Below are 19,044 nucleotides of genomic sequence, written 5' to 3' on the forward strand. Positions count from 1 at the left end.
CGCCTCTCCCGAGTCCGTACGGGAGTTGCAGCGATGAGACAAGACTGTAACTACTACCAATTGAATACCACGAAATTGGGGAGAAAAAAGGGGGTACAATTTTTTTTTTTTTAATGAATAATAAATAAATCTACTTATATAAAAATATGTGTTTTGATTTGTTACATGTATATGAGAAATGATGTATAAAACTTCCATGCTTACTTTCAGCCTGCTCATAATTCAACACCCCTTTTATTGCTGCTTGTCATTTTTCTAAGCCTTACCGTTAATTTTACACCACCCTTTTTGTTATCTAGCTAGCTATGTTGTCTAGTTAGCATGTTGGGCCAAATTGAGGGCCACATTGGTATGCTCCAATTAGAGGTGAGTCTGTGGGGGAGATCCTATATATACAGTACATGTGTGGAATTACTGCCAAGGTTTTGCCAGTGTTGGATTTGCTGATAGGAAGGCTGGTTAAAGCCTGGTAGACTCTTTTGCCAGGAATACCTGCTTAGGCCTCTTCTTTTACTTTATGTTCAGTGTTTTGTTTGTTTTTGTTAGTCTTTTCTAAATATTTTGCTGACATTAATTGCGCAACTTATTATTTAATAAACCTCTTTTTCAATTTTTTTACTTTGCCTCCTGCTCTGTCATGCCCTTAAGAAACAATGACTACCCTTTTCACTACGCCTATTCCAGCATGTGATGTGATGGCAATGGCACACGCACATCAGTGTCAAAATCACACCGCTATATCCATTCAAATGTTTTCACACTATTGAAGCGAAACTCCACTCATGGTACTTTTCCAGACAAAGACTGGCTTGCTCCTTATTTAATTAGTGTCTTGGCATTCACAGGATCCATCAACCTACGCATCTGCTCCTGAAAATGAATACGTTTGTAAGGAGCGGCTTTGCCTCCCTCACTCTGGGAGAGGGTCAAATTGAACACCACCTGACAGTTCTCTGGTTCGCCCTGCACACCTTTACAGACACCTAGCCCACGGCTGTGCCACGCTCACAGCTTCAACAATTTCTGCAAATTGAGACGGGTAAGATGTGTGATGTACTGTAAAACTGACACCTTTCTACACTTTAATTTTCAGAGACAAAACATCTGCAAGCTAAATCTTTCAGGTCTCACTGTATTTGGTTTTTTAATAGCTCATTAAGCCATCAACAGTAATGCTAGTTAAACTAATGCAAACTTTAATGCGATAAAACTAAGTTTGTGTTTTGGAGATTCTTATAAATCTAAGCTAGATTTATATTATCATACGTCTGAAATGTTTCCTTGAAAGAAACAAATACATTCCTGTAAGGACCTTATGAAAAGGTTAAACTGAAGGGGATTTCAGACATGAACCAAACTACAGGTGGGAGCGAAATCCAGTCCAAGTCCAACAGCATTAAAAATGGATGCGTTCTTGAGTCATGGACACCACAGGTGATGGATATCATCCAATTTCCAGAGGCCAAATTTCAGAGAGATTTATCAGTGTGCTAATATGTTTTATGATTCAGACATCTATTCACTCACCTGTGATTTTAATTTCAAATGTTAGTTAAAAGTTAACTTGATCTTATCAAATTACAAAGAATATAATGAAAGGTATTTTGATGCACAGTACTTTAAAAGTACTTTGTTTGTTTCAGATGCAAGTAAATATCCTGCCAGCAGCATAATCAACATATGACCAGTTCAGTACAGTAACTAATACAGGCACGGAAAGTGAAACATCCTTTCAATTAAAACAGAAGAAATATATGTATATATATATTTATTTTCGTTGCCAACTGAATGACTCAATGACTCATGGGTCAGTAATTCCATAAGTGAATAGATGTCTGAATCATAAAACATATTAGCACATTGATAAATCTCTCTGAAAGTTGGCCTCTGGAAATTGGATGATATCCATCACCTGTGATGTCCATGACTCAAGAACGCATCCATTTTTAATGCTGTTGGACTTGGACTGGATTTCTCTCCCACCTGTAGTTTGGTTCATGTCTGAAATCCCCTTCAGTTTAACCTTTTCATAAGGTCCTTACAGGAATGTATTTGTTTCTTTCAAGGAAACATTTCAGATGTATGATAATATAAATCTAGCATAGATTTATAAGAATCTCCAAAAAACAAACTTAGTTTTATTGCATTAAGTTTGCATTAACTTAACTAGCATTACTGTTGATGGCTTAATGAGCTATTAAAAACCAAATACAGTGAGACCTGAAAGATTTAGCTTGCAGATGTTTTGTCTCTGAAAATTGACAAGAACACAAAGGACAGTAATGAGGTTTATTAGTTTACCTTTACGCTTCCCTATTAGCATGCACAATTCCTGTTCAGAATCACTTCGATCATTAGTCAGATGTAAACATGTCATAAATGAACGGTGGGCGTAACATTTATTGACAATTTTGATACCTTCTGGAAACAAAGTTTGTTTTAAAAGGAGGATGGGACACACCCAAATCATTTGGGTTCCTGGATCCTTTCACAGCATTATAAAGCTGCGTTGAGACAATGACTTATCAATGACCCAAGCCCAGCTCAGTTAATCCCTACCATTGTGTCACTGAGTTGTCATAATGCTTCAGCAAATGTACATTATCCCAGCGGGGTTGGAAGACACAATGTAAATAACCTAATTTATGTCCCTCTAACTTCCTTGAATGCCTCTGCTGATCCTACAGCTATTGTATGCAGTAATCATGTGCCTATGAGCCAGAGTTATACTGTTAGCACTGAGGCGGTGTTCCCTAGTAGGAAGTCCACTGTGTGCAGCTCACCCGGCACTAACATAAATAACATGAGCATGTCTACTTCTGCTAAGCTTCCCAGTAAAGCAATGAAAACAATCAAGCATCCCAGAAAAGTGCTAAAAATAGCCCACGTTAACATATGTAGCTTAAGAAACAAGGTTCATGAAATCAATAATTTGTTAGTAACAGATGACATGCATATTCTGACAATCTCTGAAACTCTTAGATACTACCTTTGATGATACAGTGGTAGCAATACATGCTTATAACATCTACAGAAAAGACAGAAATGCCAATGGTGTTGCTGTTTATATTCAGAACCACAATCCTGTAAAGCTTAGAGAGGATCACTGTTGAAGTAATATGGCTACAGGTTAATCTGCCTCACCTAAAGCCCATTCTGGTGGGAAGATGCTACAGACTACCAAGTGCTAACAGTCAGTATCTAGATAAAGTGTGAAATGCTTGATAATGTATGTGATATCAAAAGAGAGATATATTTTCTGTGTGATTTAAATATTGACTGGCTTTCATCAAGCTGCCCACTCAAGAAAAAGCTTCAAACTGTAACTAGTGCCTGCAACCTGTTTCAGGTTATCAGTCAACCTACCAGGGTAGTTACAAACAAAACAAAATCATGAACATGTATTGATCACATCTTTACTAATGCTGCAGAAATTTGCTTTGAAGCAGTAATCACAATATACAGTGCATTCGGAAAGTATTCAGACCCCTTGACTTTTTCCACATTTTGTTACGTTACAGCCTTGTTCTAAAATTGATTAAATCCCCCCCCCCCCCAACAATCGACACACATTACCCAATAATGACAAAGCAAAAACAGGTTTACTGAAATTTTTGCAAATGTATTCAAAATAAAAAACTGAAATATACCATTTACATAAGTATTCAGACCCTTTACTCAGGACTTTGTTGGAGCACCCTTGGCAGTGATTACAGCCTCAAGTCGTCTTTGGTATGACACTACAAGCTTAGCACACCTGTATTTGGGGAGTTTCTCCCATTCTTCTCTGCAGATCCTCTCAAGCTCTGTAAGGTTGGATGGGAGCGCCGCTGCACAGCTATTTTCAGGTCTCTCCAGAGATGTTCGATCGGGTTCAAGTCCTGGCTCTGGCTGGGCCACTCAAGGACATTCAGAGACTTGTCCCGAAGCAACTCCTGCATTGTCTTGGCTGTGTGCTTAGGGTCGTTGTCCTGATGGAAGGTGAACCTTTGCCCCAGTCTGAGCGCTCTGGAGCAGGTTTTCATCAAGGATCTCTCTGTACTTTGCTCCGTTCATCTTTCCCTCGATCCTGACTAGTCTCCCAGTCCCTGCCGCTAAAAAACATCCCCACAACATGATGCTGACACCACCATGCTTCACCATAGGGATGGTGCCAGATTTCCTCCAGACGTGACACTGGGCATTCAGGCCAAAGAGTTCAATCTTGGTTTCATCAGACCAGAGAAACTTGTTTCTCATGGTCTGAGAGTCCTTTAGGTGCCTTTTGGAAAACTCCAAGCGGGCTGTCATGTGCCTTTAACTGAGGAGTGGCTTCCGTCTGGCCACTCTACCATAAAGGCCTGATTGGTGGAGTGCTGCTGAGATGGTTGTCCTTCTGCAAGGTTTTCCCATCTCCACAGAGGCACTCTGGAGCTCTGTCAGAGTGACCATAGGGTTCTTTGTCACCTCCCTGACCAAGGCCCTTCTTCCCCAATTGCTCAGTGTGGCCGGGCAGGCAGCTCTAGGAAGAGTTTTGGGTGGCTCCAAACTTCTTCCATTTAAGAATGATGGAGGCCACTGTGTTCTTGGGGACCTTCAAGTTTTCAGAAATGTTTTGGTACCCTTCCCCAGATCTGTGCCTCGGCACAATCCTGTCTCTGAGCTCAACAGAGGATTCCTTCGACCACATGGCTTGGTTTTTGCTCTTACATGCACTGTCAACTGACAGGTAGACAGGTGTGTGCCTTTCCAAATTATGTCCAACCAATTGAATTTACCACAGGTGGACTCCAATCAAGTTGTAGAAACCTGCTTTTATGAATTTTAGAATAAGGCTGTAATGTAACAAAATGTGGAAAAAGGTAAGGGGTCTAAATACTAAATTAGCTGCCTTGGCAGCAGTTAATCTGGATAACTAAAGACAAATACAAAAGTACAAAAAAGGTTATGCCATTGAAAGGTTATGCCATATTGAGTTTCTCTACATTTTGAAACGTAGGCTACACCAACTCTAATAATTTCAGTTTACATTTGGATGTGCCAGGTTTCTTCAATAGTCAGGGGCAAGTAGTATGCAATCATACAGGTGATGTGTCTGTTTGCATGCTATCATGACAACTCTCTCTGTGCTATTAAAACAAACATATCTTGAATGTTCGGCCTAGAAGCTTCACCACTAAAAAAACATATTTATAAAGGTGGATGAATAGTACAATACATTGTGATTCTAAACTAGCAATAATACAAGTGTTACCGTATCTCAAATGTCTATGATAAAAAAAATATAGAAAATAGCTATAGAAAGGTGCATACAATGCCTATATGGAGGATGTTAAAAGTGCTCATTCTCAGGATCCCTTTTTTGCCCCACATCCCTATGGATGGCATGCAATGTGAGGAGAATATTTTGTCACATTTCTAATTGCTCTGTAATTCACCCAAAATGAGGAAATAATTAAAGGCAAACAATATGCCACTTGTCTGCTACATGAGTTATCTATCTATCACAGCGCTAATTAAAGCATTTTGTTAATGAGCTACAAGAGATGAGCTGAAGGTGTGTGTAGGATTTTTTTGCCCTCTATATCACCTTAAAATATTTCCTGTTACTGTATTCCCAACTCAATTAACAAATTACAGCTTCCTTAACAGTCATGCACAGGTTAGTATTGAATTGTTCACTGCAGTTCTGTAAAATGCAATAGGATTGTCATGGTTTGCATTAGCCTAAATTTCAGAATAAGTGATTAGTGTCTTATAACAAATAATTTATATTTAATCAAATATACAGAACAATGTGTATTTTCTTCATCTGACATAGAAAATATGTCTGGGCTGAGATGATGCAGGCCAACCCTCTTGCATGTCAAGTCTTATTTGCTAAAACCTAATTGGTTAGTTAGATTAAATAAATGTACATTCCAATCAATTCAGCTGTTATCTATTACATTTTGTATTAGCTGTAAAGGCTCAATTCAATCCTTGATTTGTGTCACGTCCTGACCATAGAGTGCTCTTATTTTCTATGGTAGAGTAGGTCAGGGCGTGACTGGGGGTTTATTTAGTTTCTTTTTTCTATGTTGTGTTCTAGTTTATTTTTCTATGTTGGGGGTTTTCTATGATTCCAATTAGAGGCAGCTGGTCATCATTGTCTCTAATTGGGGATCATATTTAAGTAGTTGTTTTTCCCACCTGTGTTTGTGGGAGATTATTTTGAGTTAGTGCATGTTGCACCTCTGTCATCAAGGTTTGTTTATATACTGCTCAAAAAAATAAAGGGAACACTTAAACAACACATCCTAGATCTGAATGACAGAAATAATCTTATTAAATACTTTTTTCTTTACATAGTTGAATGTGCTGACAACAAAATCACACAAATATAATCAATGGAAATCCAATTTATCAACCCATGGAGGTCTGGATTTGGAGTCACACTCAAAATTAAAGTGGAAAACCACACTACAGGCTGATCCAACTTTGATGTAATGTCCTTAAAACAAGTCAAAATGAGGCTCAGTAGTGTGTGTGGCCTCCACGTACCTGTATGACCTCCTTACAACGCCTGGGCATGCTCCTGATGAGGTGGCGGATGGTCTCCTGAGGGATCTCCTCCCAGACCTGGACTAAAGCATCCGCCAACTCCTGGACAGTCTGTGGTGCAACGTGGCGTTGGTGGATGGAGCGAGACATGATGTCCCAGATGTGCTCAATTGGATTCAGGTCTGGGGAACGGGCGGGCCAGTCCATAGCATCAATGCCTTCCTCTTGCAGGAACTGCTGACACACTCTAGCCACATGAGGTCTAGCATTGTCTTGCATTAGGAGGAACCCAGGGCCAACCGCACCAGCATATGGTCTCACAAGGGGTCTGAGGATCTCATCTCGGTACCTAATGGCAGTCAGGCTACCTCTGGCGAGCACATGGAGGGCTGTGTGGCCCCAAAAAGAAATGGCACCCCACACCATGACTGACCCCACCGTCAAACCGGTCATGCTGGAGGATGTTGCAGGCAGCAGAACGTTCTCCACGGCATCTCCAGACTCTGTCACGTCTGTCACGTGCTCAGTGTGAACCTGCTTTCATCTGTGAAGAGCACAGGGCGCCAGTGGCGAATTTGCCAATCTTGGTGTTCTCTGGAAAATGCCAAACGTCCTGCACGGTGTTGGGCTGTAAGCACAACCCCCACCTGTGGACGTCGGGCCCTCATGGAGTCTGTTTCTGACCGTTGCACATTTGTGGCCTGCTGGAGGTCATTTTGCAGGGCTCTGGCAGTGCTTCTCCTGCTCCTCCTTGCACAAAGGCGGAGGTAGTGGTCCTGCTGCTGGGTTGTTGCCCTCCTACGGCATCCTCCACGTCTCCTGATGTACTGGCCTGTCTCCTGGTAGCGCCTCCATGCTCTGGACACTACGCTGACAGACACAGCAAACCTTCTTGCCACAGCTCGCATTGATGTGCCATCCTGGATGAGCTGCACTACCTGAGCCACTTGTGTGGGTTGTAGACTCCGTCTCATGCTACCACTAGAGTGAAAGCACAGCCAGCATTCAAAAGTGACCAAAACATCAGCCAGGAAGCATAGGAACTGAGAAGTGGTCTGTGGTCCCCACCTGCAGAACCACTCCTTTATTGGGGGTGCCTTGCTAATTGCCTATAATTTCCACCTGTTGTCTATTCCATTTGCACAACAGCATGTGAAATGTATTGTCAATCAGTGTTGCTTCCTAAGAGGACAGTTTGATTTCACAGAAGTGTGATTGACTTGGAGTTACATTGTGTTGTTTAAGTGTTCCCTTTATTTTTTTGAGCAGTGTAGTTTGTTTGGCTAAGTTTCACGTTCAAATAAAAGATGTGGAACGATATTCACGCTGCGCCTCGGTCCGTTTCAATACACGTGTGACAATTTGAGGATTTACACACTCCATATTTGTGTTGACAAAAACAGCTAATGTACATTTTGAGAGCTTGAAGGGGGTGGGCAGGAAGGAATCTCCTATTCTATTGAAAGCCTGGAAATCAAAAAAAAATATGTGGCCTCAAAAAAAAAGGTCATTCCTACAATGTGATACCAGTTGTACCTCAACTTTTTGGGGGAAAAAAATTGATTTTTATTTGTTGTCGTATTCTATCAGAAAAGGGACATGTTTGACTTTCAGAAAAACATTGATCAAGCTCAGGCACTTAAACATTTTTTTTGGGGGGGGGGGAATTTTCCAGTTTATTAGGAGCATAATCCTAACATGGTTGACATTTTGAGCCTAAATTAGCCATAGCGCTATGAGTGAGCAAGATTGAGCTAGCATAATGGTGAACATTTGAGCATGATTTTAACTTCTCCATCAAAAATATTATCTTATAGAGAAAATAAGTTTTAAAAAAATGCCAAAAAATATTTATCTATAATTTAGACGAACAAGGTGGACATTTATGAGTGGGACTAACAACATGAAATATGGACAAACAGATAAAACTGAGTGTTTATATTTATTTCGCTTTGCGCCATAGTTTTCCCACCAAATAAATTATGACACTTCCTGCATGTGGGGTTGTTTTCTTAAATGGAGAATTACAACAAACTAAAAGGGTGGAAAGAAAATCTTAAATAAAATAAATACATTAATCGTGAAAAAAAGGTTATTGATGAAAGAGACTTTAACTAGGACTATAAAATAATGAAGAAACATTTTATGGCTTATGTTTCTTGTGGAAGTTGATAAATAACACCTGGGGCCATGGCAAAACGCCTACACCCACTGATAAAATTCCAGTTCAGGATCCACATTTTGGTGTTTTTAAGGTAAAGGTTTATATTTAAAGCCTTTTGGAATCCACATGTTACAATAAATTAGAACTGATATTTCCTGGGGACAGAAAAGGCACCGCATACGAGGAAAGATATTTTGAAAATGAGTGAGAGGAGAGAGAGCGAGAGACAAGGGAATATTTCTCTGTTGAATGAAACATGAGCATACACACTTCTTTGCATATGCCTCGAACTCAAAACAAATGCCATTTGCAGAGACATGCTCTTAAACAGCATGCAAAGTAATTCCTGTTTTTAAAAATGTTTACAACACAATGGAAAGATGATAACCCGATGATGGAAGTTTTTCCCCCCCAAATTTGCTTGCCTTGTGCCCTGCGTTGTTACTAGTTTCCATGGAGATCCTCTCATTCGCGTTCTTACGTCTGTGTTACAATATTTACTATTCGGGTAGAAAAAGGAAATATCCCGTTCTCTTACTGTGAATGGCTAAAACTGATGATAAATTAGTAGCTGTAGAAATATTATATTCCGTTTCTATATTTGTAATATATCATATTTTACGCCTAAAAAGCTATAAGACATGTTCCCGCGGTGCTGTGAAAACTGATGCTGACACCGGGGCGTCACGTGACACAGCTGGAACTTAAACGTGCCAGATATTTGTGTGATGTGCTGGTTTCAGCTTGCTGCATTTGCAGTGCTTTTGCATAAACCATTTTTTTCAAGTACGATATCCAATGCAGTTTAACAAACTCATATTTTGGTGTCATGTTTAAGAAAACTAATGTATGACTTGGTTAGCCTGCGACGAACACGTGGACGTTGTTGTTGTTAGCCTAATTGTGGCTAGCTAGCTACTGCGAGTTGGCAGCTGTCATTCATAAGTGACAAAACGATTATTACACATTATTCCGGTAATACAACTACTTCGCTAGGATCACATATTCCACTAGAAATCGATTTTTTTTCTCAGCATGAAAAGTGAAGGCAGATCTCAGAAAGGCTGGTAAATCTATACTTGAAGCCAGAACATCAGATGGGTGGGTATAATTTGTGGAACGTTCCAACAGGAATCCGTTCCAAAAACTTCGTAAATACCGAGGTTGCCAACAAACAACGCATACAAAGTTGTAACGCGGCACATTAAGATACTGGGTAGGGAGTGGGCAATTTAATTACGTTTTTCACTTACCACGTTTATTCCGAAAAATGTCTGTCCTCACTCTGGTAGCATATGGACAAACATTAAGAATAAGCTACGTGGTGAGTTGATGCCTGTTCGGCATCTAGTTAACTAGGTGAATTGATCATGCTACTTTGTATGCTTTGTCTGTTGGCATCCTTGTACTTCACGAAGTTTCTGGAACAGATTCCTGTTAGAACGTTCCACAAATTATACCCACCCCATTGGATGGGCTACAAGATCTTTAACAGACGTACCAAAGACTGGCTTTATTGGTATGTCTAAGCTCTTTAGCTGTACAATGGCGTTCTCCTGTGTCAGTTGTACAGATGAATAAACTGCAGTTAGGTTTATTTGCATCTTTATGAACCATGTCAAAAGAGGTTCCAGGAATTGAGTGAGAAAGGGAGAGAGAAAGTAGCTTATTATAACATTACTGTTGCAACATTAGCCCCTTGCTAGTATTTCTAGAAATACCTTGTATCTATATAAGCACACCCTTTCTACTAAACATCATATGTGTAACGACTGGGTATTTATTCTGGGTCATCTGTGCAACTCAAGACTACATTACCCACTGGTGCAGCGTGGGGTGTGTTCATTAGTCGTAGACTGTTTACCGTTTCCCAGTGTTGCCCCCCAAACAATTCTGTGAGAATTGCTATTGGCTCCTTGATTTGTCGCTAGATGATGTTGTCGTGATGTCATAGCTCCAATTTGCCTTGCTGTGGCACAACCGCGGTCCTGACATGAACGTTTTCGCTCTCTCTCCCACCTCACACGCCCTCCCGTTGTGCCTCTCTACCTGTGTGTGCACTGTTGCTGTGACTTCTGTTGCACAGACAACTTCTCCCACTCTTGTTTGCATCAGCATTTAGTGGGAAAAATTCTTAAATGATATCAAAACCATAGAAATACTTTTGTCAAAGCTCCCAAGGTGGTCTGGAATTTTTTCCCCTCTGGTTGCACATTTAACATGCTGGTGGAAAGTTGGTAAAACGTATTTAAGTTTCCCTGTGTTAAAAGTCCCCGGCCACTAGGAGCACCGCCTCTGGATGAGCGTTTCCTGTTTGCTTATGGCGGTATACAGCTCATTGAGTGCGGTCTAGAGCTAGCATCGGTCTGTGGTGGTATGTAGACATCTACGAAAAATACAGATAAAAACTCTTTAGGTAGATTGTGTGGTCTACAGCTTATCATGAGATACCGTGCACCAGCTGTTCTTTACAAATATACATATTTGTAAATATTGTATACATATTTGTCTTACCAGAGGCTGCTGTTCTATCCTGCCGATACAGTGTAAAACCACCAGCTGTATGTTGTTCATGTTGTCGTTCATCCACGACTCAGTGAAACGTAAGATATTACCGTTTAATCTTGCTCGTAGGTCATCGATTTTATTTTCCAATGATTGCATGTTTGCCAATAGAATGGATGGCAAGTGGAGGTTTACTCGCTCGCCTACGAATTCTCAGAAGGCAGCCCAACCTCAGCCCCCTTTTTCTCTTCACGCAAATTACGGGGATTTGTGTCTGTTCCCGGGAAAGCAGTACATCCTTCACGTCGGACTCGTTAAAGGAAAAAGCTTTTGCCAGTTCGTGGTGACTAGTCACTGTTCTGATGTCCAGAAGTTATTTTCGGTCATAAGAGACGGTAGCAGAAACATTATGTACGGAATAAGTAAAAAAATAAGTTACAAACGCCGCAAAAAAATAACTAAATAACACAGTTGGTTAGGAGCACGTAAAACGTCAGCCATCCTCTCCGGTGCCATTCTACTTCAAGCATTTACACTACACTTTGCCCCTATTGTATTGGTTTGCACAAAAACAGTGTGGGAAGCCAGAAGTTAAATAACATTCCATTTCAACGTACTGTGCCGGTGGGCTGGACGGTTGGTCATTAAAACGGGGGGAAATTGAGAAAAAATATCCAAAGGAACGTATTATTAAACACACTTTCCAAACTTGGGTCTGTTGTCTGTTGCCACTTCCGCTCTGCTTACCTCATGTCAAAATAAAAGTACCCCACCAGTTATGACTTTTTTGTTGACATATGGCGAATGTGCAGGACTTTTATTTTGACAAGGTAAGCAGATTCCCCCATTTTAATGACCAACCGTCCTGCCCACTAGCACAGTAAGTTGAAATTGAATTAGTTTTTTGTGCAACAATAGAAAGCAACGCTGTATTGTAAATACACTAGTGTTGCAAATAGCAGCTAGGCTGACAACTGAAGACCTATCTTGAAGACACTCCCAGACATCATGACCTATTCATTTGTCTGAGGGCGCTTTCACATATGCCCTTATGATCCGGATTCTGCAATGTTTGGTACCCTGATCCGCTCTATAAAACGTGTGAAAATCGCAAACAAACCCTGGCTGAAACAAATCCTGGAACTGTGAGTAGTGGGTACAAGATCCAGGACCAGAGTGCCAGGTATTGTGACCGCAGTGTGAGTCACATGGAACTTTTTGTAAAAAAGTGTAAACAAGCTAGTTCGCTAACATGTAGAATGTGTGTGCGTCTTACTAATTGCACCTTTTATTTTCAGGTCTTGTGAAAGCAAAACATATTCTGTAAAATTCTCACAAACGCTCCAGGAAACTGAATCAGCATACTGAATCTCATATGTGAAAATGCCCACACACAGAGACGTGTACAAACTCTCCCTCGCCCTCCATTTGGCAAATCTGACCATAATTCTATCCTCCTGATTCCTGCTTACACGCAAAAATGAAAACAGGAAGCACCAGCGACTCGGTCAATAAAAAAAGTGATCAGATGAAGCAGATGCTAAGCTACAGGACTGTTTTGCTAGCACAGACTGAAATTTGTTCCGGGATTCTTCCGATGGCATTGAGTACACCACATCGGTCACTGGCTTCATCAATAAGTGCATCGATGATGTCGTCCCCACTGTGACAGTACGTACACACCCCAACCAGAAGCCATTGATTACAGGCAACATCCGCACTGAGCTAAAGGGTAGAGCTGCCGCTTTCAAGGAGTTGGACTTTAACCCAGAGGCTTATAAGAAATCCCGCTATGCCCTCTGACGAACCATAAAACAGGAAAAGCATCAATACAAGACTAAGCTCGTACTACACCGGCTCCGACGCTTGTTGGATGTGGCAGGACTTGCAAACTATTACCGAGCTCAGTTGGTAGCTCAGATGGTAGAGCATGGTGTTTGCAACACCAGGGTTGTGGGTTTGATTCCCACGGGGGGCCAGCACAGAAAAAAATGTATGAAATGTATGCATTCACTACTGTAAGTCGCTCTGGATAAGAGTGTCTGCTAAATGACTAAAATGTAAATGTAAAATGAGAGCTGCCCAGTGACACGAACCTACCAGACGGGCTAAATTCTATGCTCGCTTCGAGGCAAGTAACACTGAAATATACATGAGAGCGTCAGTTGTTCCGGACGACTGTGTGATCACGCTATCAGCAGCCGATGTCACTAAGACCTTTAAACAGGTCAACATTCACAAGGCCGCAGGGCAGATTACCAGGACGTATACTCTGAGCATGCGCTGACCAACTGGCAAGTGTCTTCACTGACATTTTCAACCTTTCCCTGTCTGAGTCTGTAATACCAACATGTTTCATGCAGACCACCATAGTACCTGTGCCCAAGAACACTAAGGTAACGTGCCTAAATGACTACCGATCTGTAGCACTCACGCCTGTAGCCATGTAGTGAATGAAGTGCTTTGAAAGGCTGGTCATGGCTCACATCAACACCATTATCCCAGAAACCCTAGAATTTGTATACCGCCCTAACAGATCCATAGATGATGCAATCTCTATTGCACTCCACACTGCCCTTTCCCACCTGGACAAAAGGAACACCTATGTGAGAATGCTGTTCATTGACTACAGCTCAGCGTTCAACACCATAGTGCCCTCAAAGCTCATCACTAAGCTTAGGACCCTGGGACTAAACACCTCACTCTGCAATTGGACGGGCCGCCCCCAGGTGGTAAGGGTAGGTAACAACTCATCCGCCACGCAGATCCTCAATACGGGGGCCCCTCAGGGGTGCGTGCTCAGTCCCCTCCTGTACTCCCTGTTCACTCATGACTGCATGGCAAGGCACGACTCCAACACCATCATTAAGTTTGCCGATGACACAACAGTGGTAGGCCTGATCAACAACGAGACAGCCTATAGGGCGGAGGTCAGAGACCTGGCCATGTGCTGCCAGGACAACAACCTCTCCCTCAACGTGATAAAGACAAATGAGATTATTGTGGACTACAGGAAAAGGAGGGCTGAGCACACCCCCTTTCTCATCGACTGGGCTGTAGTGGAGGAGGTTGAGAGCTTCAAGTTCCTTGGTGTCCACATCACCATCAAACTAACATGGTCCAAGCACACCAAGACAGTCGTGAAGAGGGCACGACAAAACCTATTCCCCCACAGGAGACTGAAAAGATTTGGCATGGGTCCTCAGATCCTTAAAAAATGTTTCCAGCTGCACCATCGAGAGCATCCTGACTGGTTGCATCACTGCCTGGTATGGCAACTGCTCGGCCTCTGACCGCAAGGCACTACAAAGGGTAGTGCGTATGGCCCAGTACATCACTGGGACCATGCTTCCTGCCATCCAGGACCTCTATACCAGGCTGTGTCAGAGGAAGTTCCTACAAATTGTCAAAGACTCCAGCCATCGTAGTTATAGACTGTTCTCTCTGCTACCGCATGGCAAAAGTACCGTAGCGCCAAGTCTAGGACCAAGAGGCTTCTGAACAGCTTCTACCCCCAAGCCATAAAACCCCTGAATATCTAATCAAATGGCTACCCAGACTATTTGCATTGCCCCACTCCCCCTTTTACACTGCTGCAACTCTGTTATTATCTATGCATGGTCACTATAATAACTCTATCTACATGTACAGTGAGGGAAAAAAGTATTTGATCCCCTGCTGATTTTGTACGTTTGCCCACTGACAAAGAAATGATCAGTCTATAATTTTAATGGTAGGTTTATTTGAACAGTGAGAGAAAGAATAACAACAAAAAAATCCAGAAAAACACGTCAAATATACATTGATTTGCATTTTAATGGAGGGAAATAAGTATTTGACCCCCTCTCAATCAGAAAGATTTCTGGCTCCCAGGTGTCTTTTATACAGGTAATGAGCTGAGATTAGGAGCACACTCTTAAAGGGAGTGCTCCTAATCTCAGTTTGTTACCTGTATAAAAGACACCTGTCCACAGAAGCAATCAATCAATCAGATTCCAAACTCTCCACCATGGCCAAGACCAAAGAGCTCTCCAAGGATGTCTGGGACAAGATTGTAGACCTATACAAGGCTGGAATTGGCTACAAGACCATCGACAAGCAGCTTGGTGAGAAGGTGACAACAGTTGGTGCGATTATTTGCACATGGAAGAAACACAAAAGAACTGTCAATCTCCCTCGGCCTGGGGCTCCATGCAAGATTTCACCTCGTGGAGTTACAATGATCATGAGAACGGTGAGGAATCAGCCCAGAACTAAATGGGAGGATCTTGTCAATGATCTCAAGGCAGCTGGGACCATAGTCAGCAAGAAAACAATTGGTACCACACTACGCCATGAAGGACTGAAATCCTGCAGCGCCCGCAAGGTCCCCCTGCTCAAGAAAGCACATATACATGCCCGTCTGAAATTTGCCAGTGAACATCTGAATGACTCATTTGAATGTCAAAAGTGTTGTGGTCAGATGAGACCAAAATGGAGCTCTTTGGCATCAACTCAACTCGCCATGTTTGGAGGAGGAGGAATGCAGCCTATGACCCCAAGAACACCATCCCCACCGTCAAACATGGAGGTGGAAACATTATGCTTTGGGGGTGTTTTTCTGCGAAGGGGACAGGACAACTTCACCGCATCAAAGGGACGATGGACGGGGCCATGTACCGTCAAATCTTGGGTGAGAACCTCCTTCCCTCAGCCAGGGCATTGAAAATGGGTCGTGGATGAGTATTCCAGCAGGACAATGACCCAAAACACACGGCCAAGGCGACAAAGGAGTGGCTCAAGAAGAAGAACATTAACCTCTATGGGCTAGGTGGGACGATTGCGTCCCACCTACTTAACAGCCAGTGTAATCCCGTGGCGCGTTATTCAAATACCTCAAAAATGCAAAAACTTCAATTTTTCAAACATATGACTATTTTACACCATTTTAAAGACAGGACTCTCGTTAATCTAACCACACAGTCCGATTTCAAAAAGGCTTTACAACGAAAGCAAAACATTAGATTATGTCAGCAGAGTACCCAGCCAGAAATAATCAGACACCCATTTTTCAAGCTAGCATATAATGTCACATAAACCCAAACCACAGCTAAATGTAGCACTAACCTTTGATGATCTTCATCAGATGACAACCCTAGGACATTATGTTATACAATACATGCATGTTTTGTTCAATCAAGTTCATATTTATATCAAAAACCAGCTTTTTACATTAGCATGTGACTAGCATGTGACTAGCATTCCCACCGAACACTGCCGGTGAATTTACTAAATTACTCACGATAAACGTTCACAAAAAGCATAACAATTATTTTAAGAATTATAGATACAGAACTCCTCTATGCACTCGATATGTCCGATTTTAAATAGCTTTTCGGTGAAAGCACATTTTGCAATATTCTCAGTAGATAGCCCGGCATCACAGGGCTAGCTATTTAGACACCCAGCAAGTTTAGGACTCACCAAAGTCAGATTTACTATAAGAAAAATGTTATTACCTTTGCTGTCTTCGTCAGAATGCACTCCCAGGACTTCTACTTCAATAACAAATGTTGGTTTGGTCCCAAATAATCCATTGTTATATCCAAATAGCGGCGTTTTGTTCGTGCGTTCAAGACACTATCCGAAAGGGTAAATAAGGGTGACGAGCATGGCGCAATTCGTGACAAAAAATGTCTAAATATTCCATTACCGTACTTCGAAGCATGTCAACCGCTGTTTAAAATCAATTTTTATGCCATTTTTCTCATAAAAAAGCGATAATATTCCGACCGGGAATCTGCGTTTAGGTAAACAGAAAATAAAGCATGGGGTCGACTTGGGCACGCGCCTAAGCCCATAGTACTCTGATCGGCCACTTGCCAAACGCGATAATGTGTTTCAGCCAGAGGCTGCCTCGATATCTTTCATCTTTTTCCCGGGCTCTGAGAGCCTATGGGAGCCGTAGGAAGTGTCACGTTATAGCAAAGATCCTCAGTCTTCAGTAAAAAGAGCCAAGATGAAACACAACTTGTCAGACAGGCCACTTCCTGCATGGAATCTTCTCAGGTTTTGGCCTGCCATATGAGTTCTGTTATACTCACAGACACCATTCAAACAGTTTTAGAAACTTTAGGGTGTTTTCTATCCAAAGCCAATAATTATATGCATATTCTAGTTACTGGGCAGGAGTAGTAACCAGATTAAATCGGGTACGTTTTTTATCCGGTCGTGTCAATACTGCCCCCTAGCCCTAACAGGTTTAGGTCCTGGAATGGCCTAGCCAGTCTCCAGACCTTAATCACATAGAAAATCTGTGGAGGGAGCTGAAGGTTCGAGTTGCCATACGTTAGCCTCGAAACCTTAATGACTTGGAGAAGATCTGCAAAGAGGAGTGGGACAAAATCCCTCCTGAGTTGTGTGCAAACCTGGTGGCCAACTACAAGAAACGTCTGACCTCTGTGATTGTCAACAAGGGTTTTGCCACCAAGTACTAAGTCATGTTTTGCAGAGGGGTCAAATACTTATTTCCCTCATTAAAATGCAAATCATCTTATAACATTTTTTACATCTGTTTTTCTGGATTTTTTGTTGTTGTTATTCTGTCTCTCATTGTTCAAATAAACCTACCATTAAAATTATAGACGGATCATTTCTTTGTCAGTGGGCAAACGTACAAAATCAGCAGGGGATCAAATACTTTTTTCCCCCACTGTACATACACCTTCCCCATGCTTCATGGTGGGACCCACATATGCAGAGATTATCCGTTCACCTACTCTGTGTCTCACAAAGACACGGCGGTTGGAACCAAAAAACTGACATTTGTACTCCAGACCAAAGGACAGATTTCCACCGGTCTAATGTCCATTGCTCGTGTTTCTTGGCCCAAGCAAGTCTTCTTCTTCTTGGTGTCCTTTAGTAGTGGTTTCTTTGCAGCAATTCGACCATGAATGCCTGATTCACACAGTCTCCTCTGAACAGTTGATGTTGAGATGTGTCCGTTACTTGAACTCTGAAGCATTTATTTGGGCAGCAATCTGAGGTGCAGTTAACTCGAAGGAACTATCCGCTGCAGCAGAGGTAACTCTGGGTCCTCCTTTCCTGTAGTGGTCCTCATGAGAGCCAGTTTCATCATAGTGCTTGATGGTTTTTGTGATTTCACTTAAAAAATTCTTGAAATGTTCCAGATTGACTGACCATATCTTAAAATAATGATGGACTGTCGTTTCTCTTTGCTTATTTGAGCTGTTCTTGCCATAATATGGACCTTTTATTTTACAAAATAGGGCTATCTTCTGTATACCACCCCTACCTTGTCACAACACAACTGATTGGCTCAAACGCATTAAGAAGGAAAGAAATTCCACAAATTAACTTTTAACGAAGCACACCTGTTAATTGAAGTCCATTCCAGGTGACTACCTCATGAAGCTGGCTGAGAGAATGCCAAGAGTGTGCAAAGCTGTCATCAAGGCAAAGGGTGGCTACTTTGAAGAATCTCAAATATAACATATTTTGATTTGTTTAACACTATTTTAGTTGCTACACGATTCCATATGTGTTATTTAATAGTTTTGATGTCTTCAATATTATTCTACAATGTTAGAAAATAGTAAAAATAATCAACCCTGGAATGAGTAGGTGTATCCAAACTTTTGACTGGTACTGTAGTACAGAACATTATTAGTCAAGGACTTAAATTCGTACATTTAAAATGTCTCACACGGCCTACATATCAGTACATACACACAATATCTAGGTCTAATCAGTGGTGTAAAGTACTTAAAGTAAAAATACTTGAAAGTACTAAGGTGTCCGAACTGTGTGCCAACTGCTTAAACAGACTGTTCTGTACCTTCAACACATCAATA

This window comes from Salmo salar, chromosome ssa16, assembly GCF_905237065.1.
Source record: "Salmo salar chromosome ssa16, Ssal_v3.1, whole genome shotgun sequence".
NCBI lineage: Eukaryota > Metazoa > Chordata > Actinopteri > Salmoniformes > Salmonidae > Salmo > Salmo salar.